This window comes from Dipodomys merriami, unplaced genomic scaffold (genome assembly GCF_024711535.1).
Source record: "Dipodomys merriami isolate MVZ:Mamm:240054 unplaced genomic scaffold, mDipMer1.0.p SCAF_13, whole genome shotgun sequence".
In the NCBI taxonomy this organism is placed as follows: Eukaryota; Metazoa; Chordata; class Mammalia; order Rodentia; family Heteromyidae; genus Dipodomys; species Dipodomys merriami.
In genome coordinates this window covers 2488389-2498625 of record NW_027202604.1, presented here as the reverse complement: position 1 = coordinate 2498625, position 10237 = coordinate 2488389, and the positions used below count along the sequence as shown (strand labels likewise).

General features: G+C 41.0%; 1 pseudogene; it reads left to right on the top strand.

Annotated features, from left to right (window-relative positions):
• Positions 1-1069: 1069 nt before the first annotated feature.
• On the top strand, positions 1070-8812 carry LOC138824593 (large ribosomal subunit protein uL14 pseudogene; annotated as a pseudogene).
• Positions 8813-10237: the final 1425 nt, after the last annotated feature.

The window sequence follows — 10237 nt, the reverse complement described above, 5'->3', positions numbered from 1 at the left end:
GCTACCATGAAGTTCCATCCCCAGTTCCTATTTTTAACTTAGTAGAAGCCTTTGTTTGGGGGGAAAAGAAAGATTCCCTACCACTTTTTAAATAATCTTTTTATTAAAATTGTTACTCTTTATGTATCTTTCCTTTGACTGCTTGTGTAAAACTATCCAAAACCGATTCATAAATTGATATATAAAACTACTTAAAGATAATAAAAACAAATAAAATGACTTATCCAAAAGTTGTTCATGCCCATATTTGTTAAGCAGAGGTTTAATGCAGTGTCTTCTTTGTTTAATTTAATAAATGTTGGGAGAGAAAAGTTCCTCCACATTTTCCATTCATGCCCTTTTGCCTCTGGAGTTTCAGTCACACAGTTTCTTTCATCTAGACACCATCATCTGGACGCCAAAGCTGATTTCATTTTGAAAGCTCTCAACATTTAAGGCTCAAACGCCTCATTCTCTGGTCTTCATTGCTTCCCCACAGGAGGTCATCTTTCCCGGTTTTACATACTTTCCCACGGGACAAAACAAATTCTAGGTGTTCTTTCACTACGTTTTCAAAAGCAGGGCATCTTGGCAAGTCAGACTGGCATTCTCTCTTTTTTCTTAAATAGCATTATTGAAATTTAATTCACATGCCGTAATTTTTTCCCAAAAGCAAACAATTCAGTGGTTTTCAGTGTATTCATAGTTGTCCAACCATCACCATAATCTAATTCTAGAACATTTATTTCCATTGCCCCACAGAGAAACCCCACACAGAGCACACATTAGCAGTGACTGTCATCCAGGGCAACAACCAATGTATTGCCAATGAATGTATTGTCTATTCTGGACAACTCATATAAACCATACAACATGTATGGCTTCTTTTACTTTGTGTATCTGTGCTCTAGTCCTTCTCATCCCCTGTATGGATTTACCAAGTTCTATTTGTATTTGTGTGCACTTTTGACTATCAATACTACAGAAAACATATATGCACAAGTCTTTGCATGTATACATGCTTTCAGTTCTCTTAGGTAGATACACTGGAGTGGGGTTGCTAGGTCCCATGAAAAGTCTACTTTGAGGAATGGCCAAGCTAATTTTTCGAAGTGGCTGTACCAATGTTTCAATCCCACCAGCAAAGTAAGAAGATTTTAGTTCTATACATTCTTGCCAGCACTTGCCACCGTCTGCCTATTTAATCATTAAACATGACTCTGAAGCTTTCCTTTAAGAAGCAAGGTTAAGGAAAGTAAATAGGGATAAACCGAAACCAAAAAAAATTAAAACAAAAAAAAGAAAGAACTTTACACATTTTCAAAAAAAGAAGCAAAAAGAAAAAACCTTTCTTGTTTTCATATCTTGGAGCTCATTTTGATTAGCCTCATTTTATTTAGTCATATTTACATAGCTATTGTGCCCCTCTGCTAGGACTATCCTAGACATATACTGTTTATTACAAATGAGGGAAAACCACGGAGCCTATTTCTTGGGGTCTGGTTTACTTCACTTAATATGATTTTTCCTAAGTCTTTTCATTTCCTTATGAATGGGGCAATATCATTCCTTCTGATGGAAGCATAGAATTCCATTGTGTATATATACCACATTTTCTTGATCCATTCATCTACTGAGAGGTATCTTGGTTGGCTCCATATCTTAGCTATGATAAATAATACTACAATGAACATAATTGTGCTGGTAGCTTTAGTGTGGCCTTGTTTGTGATCATTTTGGTAAATTCCCAGGAGTGGGATTGCTGGATCACAGGTTTTTTGTTGTTGTTGTTTGTTTGTTTGTTTGTTGTTAATCATGGGGCTTGAACTCTGGGCCTGGGCACTGTCCCTCAGCTCTTCAGCTCAAAGCGAGTGCTCTACCACTTGAGCCACAGTGCCACTTTGGTTTTTTGGTGGTTAACTGGAGATAAGAGTCTCACAGAGTTTCCTGCCCAGGCTGGCTTTGAACCACGATCCTCAGATCTCAGGCTCCTGAGTTGATAGGATTATAGGCGTGAACCACTAGCACCCATCTCGTCTCTATGTTTAGTTTTTTGAGGATCCTCCATACTGCTTTCTAGAGTAGTTGAACCAGTTTACATGTTGTCACTGTTTTTGATTTTGGTACCCTGGATCTTGTATATATGCTTATCTAATTTGGGGATGGGAAGGGGAATAACAAAATGGTGAGACAAAGGACAAAGGGTGAACCAATGCAATGGTGATACTCACAAGACACTATGTTGGTAATGAACTTTACAACTTGGGGGGAGAGACGTCAGGAGAGAGAGAAAATGGGAGAAAATAAAGGAGGGGGTAACAATGTTTGACAAGAAATGTACTCATTACCTTACTTATTACCTTACAATAAAATAAAATAAAATCTAAAAAACAGAAGGTGGGACTGGGAATGTGGCTCAGTGGTAGAGTGCTTGCCTAGCATGCATAAAGCCCTGGGTTTTTGATTCCTCAGTACCACATAAACAGAAAAAGCCAGAAGTGGCATTGTAGCTCAAGTGGTAGAGTGCCAGACTTGAGTAAAAGAAGCTCAGGGACAGTGCCCAGGCCCTGCGTTCAAGCCTAGGATTGGTAAAATAAAAGAAGCAAATGGTGTTTGCAAAATTTACTTCAAGGCACCTTTTGTCTCTAAAAGAGTTGCTGAGCCACAGGACAAGGGGGTCCCTATGGTTCCCTTCTCAGTGCCATGCTTTGCTAGTGGGGCACCTTTGGTAGGTTGCTGTCCAACTCTTAGTGGCCTCAGAGGGAAAAATGAAGATGACATTTCCACTGTTCATTACAATAAAATGGGAAAAGTATATAAATATTTCTATATCAGAGAACAACTTGAGGTATTCTAGAAAGTTCTTTCTGATTTCCCTGCCCTCCTAGAGTTCTATGGCAGTCACTCTAGGTGCATCATCAGATGAAAGGGATATCACAGTTAACTCATTTTACATAGTTGATGATAATGAATACTCTGTTGAGTACACACATCAAGTGTGTTGTGTAAGTTAAATCCAGTGATTTTTATTTTCTTTTATACTTTGATAATTTTGGTTGGTTGGTTTCTGAGGAAGTTGTGGACAGTTCCTCATGTGATAATTTGTTCATCAATTTCTCCTCATGTTTGTATAATCTTTTTTGGGGGCATTGAACTCTGGGCCTGAGTGCTGTCCCTCAGCTCTTTAGCTCAAGGCTAGCGCTCTACCACTTGAGCTACAGCGTCACTTCCAGTTTTCTGGTGGCTTTTTGGAGATAAGAGTTTCACGGACTTTCTTGCATGGGCTGGCTTTGAACTGCAATCCTCAGATCTCAGCCTCCTGAGTAGCCAGGACTACAGGCATGAGCCACTGGCGCCCGGCTTGTATAATCTTTACATTAGTGCTTCCTTACTAGTCCTCTTCTAAGTGCTTTGATCTGCTCCTCAGTCCTCTACACCTCCTGGTGTTTTCCCAACATTTTGAGAGAAAAACTGTGTGGGCACTGACAACCAGGAAGCTACAGAGCATGGTTTGATGAGCAGGTGCTGGAGACCTGAGACCTGAATCCGAATCTCAGCACCAGTGTTTGCCAGTTCATGAACTTGGGAGAGGTTAAGTGAACCTTTCTGAGCCTCAAACTTTTTATTTATAAGCTGGGAAGACTCAGAGTAGATCCACAATGGAGAGGCTGTGTTGAGTCAAGGAGAATACCAGGGCTAGAGGTATGGCTCAAGTGGTAATACACCAGTCAAACAAGCAAGTTGAGCAAGTGTGATACCTTGAGTTCAAACCCTAGTACCCTCAAAGAAATAATGTTTATAAAGCACTTCTCAAAGAGTTATGAATGGGAAACTGGTAAGGGTTTAGTAAGTGCCAGATTTTCCTTGATCAAAACAGAAAGTGTCAATAACAGTAACTGAGCCAAACTTAATGGATTCTTACTGGGCTCTAAGTGCTAAGCTTCAGTGTATCTGCTCATTTAATCCTTACATCCAGACATGCCTGGAACTTGGAAGCTGTTATCATTCTGGTGAGGCCACAGAGACATGGAGGAATAAGGCAGCTCACCCAAGGTCTCTGCTGAGTAGTGGTTCTTGAAGTCTACCTCTGCCACAGGGGTCTTGGTTCATCTTCTGATGACAAAGTAGGCCATGGAACTCACAACAGGACCCACCACAAAAAGGACTCCTTGTCCCATATCCCTTCCTGTGACCTCCCAGAAGGGCCCCAAGGCTTCGGAGTCAGTCTCTCTGGGTGGTTACTGTGGTTCTTCTTTTGTTTCTGGGAAAGAAAAGTATCCTGTAGGATTCAGCTGCCGGTCTCCTGCAAGTCCTACTGGGAGCCTATCCAGAGCAGTTCCTGGATCTGTGACAACACAGCTCTCCCTTGTCTCAAACACAGGCAGGACCATCTGAACTAAATCTGAGAAAGAAGCCTGGGCAGACATTTAGAACCCATACAAGGATGAGGCATTGGAGTGTCACATTCATGAACACCATGGAACACTTTTGAGCATGGTTAGATTTGAGCCCCTCCTTCCTTATTCCAGCTCTTTTTAGAAGAAAAAAATATATCAGACATAAACACGTTCCTTGTGAAACAAATAAGAAATGAAGTATAATGACTAGGAGGAAAAAGCTGCCCGTTACACATCACCTCCACCTTAAACCCACAGCTCCTTGCAAGGGTACTCACCTTGCAGGTACAGATGTGCCTCTTCACAAGGTCTTCCATTTGTGTTTAAATTTGTATATGTTGGCATAAACATAATTTATTGGGGAAAATATTGTGCTTTCACAAAATAGTATCCCAATGTGTGCATTGTCTGCAAAAAAAGTGCTTGCTTTCTTAATTCGTTGATCAATAGATTTTGAAAATCTGCCCAAGTCCATGAATACATTGACAACACTGTTTTGTAACCACTGAAGTGTTGCACTCTATGGTGCTACTGTGATTCATTTAAACTCAATTTTGATAGACAGTTGCTTTTCCTGGAGGACAGATTGTAAGATACCTACTGGTGTTCCCTACTTCTTGGTTTTTCTGTACATATGTAATCCCTTCTCCTTGAGTGTGGGCTGGTTGGTGACTTGGCTCCTAATTCTTAGAATAAAGTGACAAGATGTCACTTTGAGACTATTGCCCTGTAGAAGGGAGAAAAGAGAAGAGAGTCAGGGAAGGGAAGGGAGGGGAGGAGGGTGAAGAGAGGGGAGGAAGAGGAAGCAAGAGAGAAGAGGACAGAGAAGATGAGAGGTGGGGTAGAGAAAAAGGGAAGGAGAAAAAGAAAGGAGGAGGAGAAGTGGGTACAGGGAAGGAGAACAGCAAAGGAAAGGGGAAGAGGATGGAAAGGAAAGGAAAGAATTCTCACTTTAAAAATTTCAACAAGAAATATACTCACTACCTTATGTATGTAACTGTAACCTAGCTCTGTATACCACCTTGACGCTAAAATTAAATTTAAAAAAACCTTCTAGCAGACATTCCCTTGCTGGTTTATAGAAAGCTTCATATAGCATGAAGCAAAGACCAGCCCCTGGAAGATAGTCCAAAGTACCCAAATGCTTTCAGCAAGCATGTGAGTCTGAAAGCAGATCCTTCACCTCTCCAATGAGTCCTCAGCCCCAGCCAACACCTTAGGACAGCCTTTGAAAGACCCTAAAACTCAGATAAACTGTGACTGGATTCCCAGCCCAGGGATACTGAGATAATAAATGTATGTCTTTTAAGCTGCTAAGCTTGTAGAAGTTTGATATGCAACAACAGATGATAGAACTGTTCATTTCAGTGACAATCTGCCCTTGTTTGTGTGATCAGTGCAATACTCTAGGATCAATTCTAAGACTTGAGGCTGCCACATCTACTTAATAGATGAATACTTAATATTGGCAAGGAACATTAAATTCCCCTCTAAAACTAAGTTACAATTGTGCAACAGTATGAATGTTTCCATATCTCTCCATGCCCTTGCTAGAGGAGATTCCATTGATCATTTAAATAATATCAGTCAAAGGAAAATCTATATCAGATTGCTTTGATCAAGTTCTCCTGGTTAGCTGGCTAAACATGATTTTATAAAATAAATAAACCCATTTGCCACCTTTGTCCTTTTCTTCAAGGACCTGCCTCCTGTTCGTTTTAATCTCATTTCAAATCAAGAACTGTCCTGAAAAGCATGAGTATTGCCTCCAAGAGACCAAAATGTGGGACCAGATGGACTCGTTCAAATGAACCCATTTAATGGCACTTTGGGTAAACAACTGTTACTACAATCAAAAACCAGTCTTCTAAGCTTGTCATGGTGGCTCACACCTGTAAGCTCAGCTATTTAGGAGGCTGAGATCTGAGGATAGCAGTTCAAAGACAGCCAAGACACGAAAGTCCTTGAGACCTTATCTCTAATTAATCACCAGGAAGTAAAAAGTGGAGCTGTGGCTCAGGTGACAGAGTACCAGAGTCGAGCAAAAAAGCACAAGGACAGTGCCCTTGCTGTGAGTTCAAGCCCTAGTACTGGTACACACATGCAAAAAGACAATTTTCCATTGACCCCTTAAAGTCTTCTGACCTTGCTTGCTTTTTTGCAATTTTCTCTTCCAAAGAGCTTCTCTTTATTGCTCCCTGTAATTCTGAAAAACTCAATGAAATATTGTTCCATTTAGAGTATTTTTCCATTTCCTCTACAAAGGTTCAAACTCTCTTCTTTTGTTTTCTCAGCAGGTGAAAGTGCTTCCTCAGTGGTAAAGGGCTCTAATGAAGACTGTTTCACTTAATCAGCTTCCTGGCCTTGGAAGAGTTCATCTATCTCTCTGCTCCCTGATTTTATTTTTCCTATTTGTAAAATGTTCCATTTCCACTACATGCAAATTTGTTAGTTTAGCTGCCCAACAACCTCTCAGATGTTTACTCCTTAGGATGTCTCCATAGCCAACACTCTGCAGAACTCTCTAATCTCCCAGACTTCACCTTAGAATCCCTTACAACACACAACTAGAATGCCAACAACATTATCTCAGTGTGATCTCAAATATGCCAGTCTGCTCCACCCTATCAGCTGCTACACAGTCAGCAACCTCTTCAGCTAAAGTGAAGATGCCCCTTCTTCCCTCCCCACAGGGCTTGGAAAGAGGGACTTCATGGGTCCCTCAGGACACCCTGCACTGGGGACTCATGCTATAATTTTGTGGTAATGCTTTTCCATCTCACCACTTAATCCCTCGTTCTTCTGCACATCCTTATAGCCTCCAAAGTTTCCATGAGTCCTCATTCCTCACAGAATACTCTACAAACTCTGGGTCACATTTTTTTCGGTAGTACATACAACAGTTGGATCATTTCATTGTCATTTTGTGATGTTTTGGGTGAATTTTAATCTTCCTGACTAGGATCAACTCTCATAGCTACAGGTGTATTACATCTCTGAGGACTAAAACTCAAGAGATAGCAATTGAAATACTGGGGCTGGTGTCAAGATGAAGTGAGATAATGTTTAGTATTGCTGTGGTACGGCACAACAGAGGTAAACAGTGTTCGTGGTTCATGGAAGAAGAGATATGTTCTAAGACACCCTGAGGATGTTTGAAGTCTCAGGGAATATCGATCCCTGTGTGTGTGTATAAATATACACCTAAGACACAGCTTAATTTATAAAGTCATCCAAGAGATTAAAAATAATAAATAAGATAGAATAACCATATTAACTACAAAAACTGCATGAATATAGTTCCTTTTTCAATATTTATTGTACTGTAGACCTTTAGCAACTTCAGCAATCTTTCTTTCTTCCCTCCCTCTACTCCCCTCTCTCTTTCTTTCTTCTATCTTTTCTTTTTTTGGGTGCCAGCACTGGAGCTAGAACTCAGGACTTTGCATTCTCATTTTGTGTTTCTTATTCATGGCTGCCACTCTACCACTTGAGTCACACCTCCACTTTGGCACTTGGCTGATTAACTAGAGATAACAGTCTCCCTGCTTTGTCTGCCTAGATAGCTTTGAACCACAGTCTTCAGATCTCAGTATCTAGCTGGGCTCTGGTGGCTCATGACTGTAATCCTAGCTATTCAGGAAGCTGAGATTTGAGAATTTCAAAGCCAGCTCAGGCAGAAAAGTCTGTAAGAGTCCTATCTCCAATTAACCAGCAGAAATCCGGATGAGGAGGTGTGGCTCCAATCGTAGAGTGCCAGCCTTGAGCAGAAGTCAAGTGAGAATGTGAGGCCCTGAGTTCAAGCCTCAGTACTGAAACATATATACAAAAAAAAGTTCATCTCCACCATCTGAAGCACTGTGGCTGCTGGCCTCTCAGGGAGCTGCAGCTCTGGGCACCTGGGGCTCTTTTCCCACCTCTGGGCCGGAGAGGGAAAGCATGAGCACAGCAAGAACACTGAAGGGTCACGAAAGTGGCAGGTGGTGGAGCAGGAACATTGAGATGGTAGGATCAGGGCCTGATTTTAAGCTGAACCCGGATGTAGTGGGTCTTCCAGTGTAAAATTTCTGATTTCACTGGGTCTTCCCGTGGGAGCTGTGATCAGCTGAGCTGATAACACCAGAGCCAAAAACCTGTCTTATGATCTCTGTGAAGGGGATCAAGGGACCACTGAACAGACTTCCTGCTGCTGGTGTAGGTGACATGGTGATGACTACAGTCAAGAAAGGCAAACCAGAGCCAAGGAAGAAGGTACGTGTGACAGTACAACAACCAAAGTCATAGGAGAAAAGATGGTGTGTTCCTTTATTCTGAAGCTAATGCAGGTGTCATAGTAAACGATAAAGGGGAGATGAAAGGTTCTGCCATCACCTGTTGCAAAGCAATGTGCGGACTTGTGGCCCAGGAGTGCGTGTAATGCAGGCAGCATCGCATGATCCTTCGGTACACTTGTGAAAAACCAATACCCCATTAGTCTCAAAACAAAACAAAAACAAAAACAAAAAATCATTATCCATGGACAGTAAACTGTCCATTTTCTGACTTCTAATGAAATTTTCTGACAAATGCCATATTAACCCAACAAACCCAGTGACAATCAAGGCATCTGATTTCTTGCTTTCAAGTGGCTTGCCAGTAAAGGTGTGTTGCTTGTTAATGAACCAGGTACAGAAAAGTGACTTTCTGCTAGAATCATCCTTCCAGTGCTGAATGAGAAATTAAAAGATGGAAGCTGTCTAGTATTCAGCTTACAGCTATAAAACCAGTCTGTTTGTCAATTCACTTTTATTAGTGTGAATCTTGTCTAGGAAATCGAACCATGCTTTCAGTTCCTTACATCCTAGGACATAATCCTTTTTCTTCTAAAGTAAATAGGGCAGTGTCTTGAGCTTTTTTGGAATGTTTCATCAAATCCAAACAACCTTTTCTTTAGCCTAGCATTCATCATTTGTGCTTGTCTGTGACTGAAAAAATCAAAATGATCCAACCTTTCAATTGACTATTCTCTGGTTGTCTTAATTCATGGGAAGCCAAAAAGGAAAAAAATTGGTAGGTTCAACACTGTTGGACAAGGATAAACAGAATCATATCACATTAACTATAATTTACAGCATTTCAACACATCGCAGCTTCTGCCAAAGCTGGCAAAGATCAGTTCCCATTGGAAAAAGGGGAGAACAGGGTGGAGTTGGAGGCTCAAATACAATATATGAATTTCTCTTTTCTAAGTTGGAGTTTGAGAATTAGAGTCCCATCAGCACTTTCTTTAATGTTTTGCTCATTCATGCTATAAAAATAAATATCACAAAAATATTTTCTGGACTCAGCCTACTCTGTTGCTAAAACCAGAGCCAGCCAGTTTCCAAACAGAGTCACTGAGGCTTGCTTCATGAACACAGACATTTTCAGGCTGGCAGGCAGCCACTGGAGTAGTTATTGAAATTCAGTTCAAAATGATGGACTCTGCGTGAAAATGCCCATTTATGAACATTCAAAAGGACCAAAAGTTTCCCAGGAAGATGACAGCAATGACAACTTCTAGGCCTAACCATGGTTGCCTAGAGATGATTACCCCAAACACATTCTGAGAGTTTGTTGGAAAGTCTTCTAAAGGCTGGACTGTTTGTATTCAGATGGAATCTTGTACATGAAGCTATTTATTACAACCTTAGAAAATAAATATACGCAACGGGCCAGGGAGTGTTGGTGGAATTTGTAGCTGAAATACCCATAGCAAGGTCTGCATCCTGGGCCTAAACAACCACCCTCAGATCTGAGCCCAAGACTAAAAGAACCATATCTAGGCTAGGGACCCTTCAACACACTCAGGGATGGAACATCTGGAAGTCATGTTCTTTCTC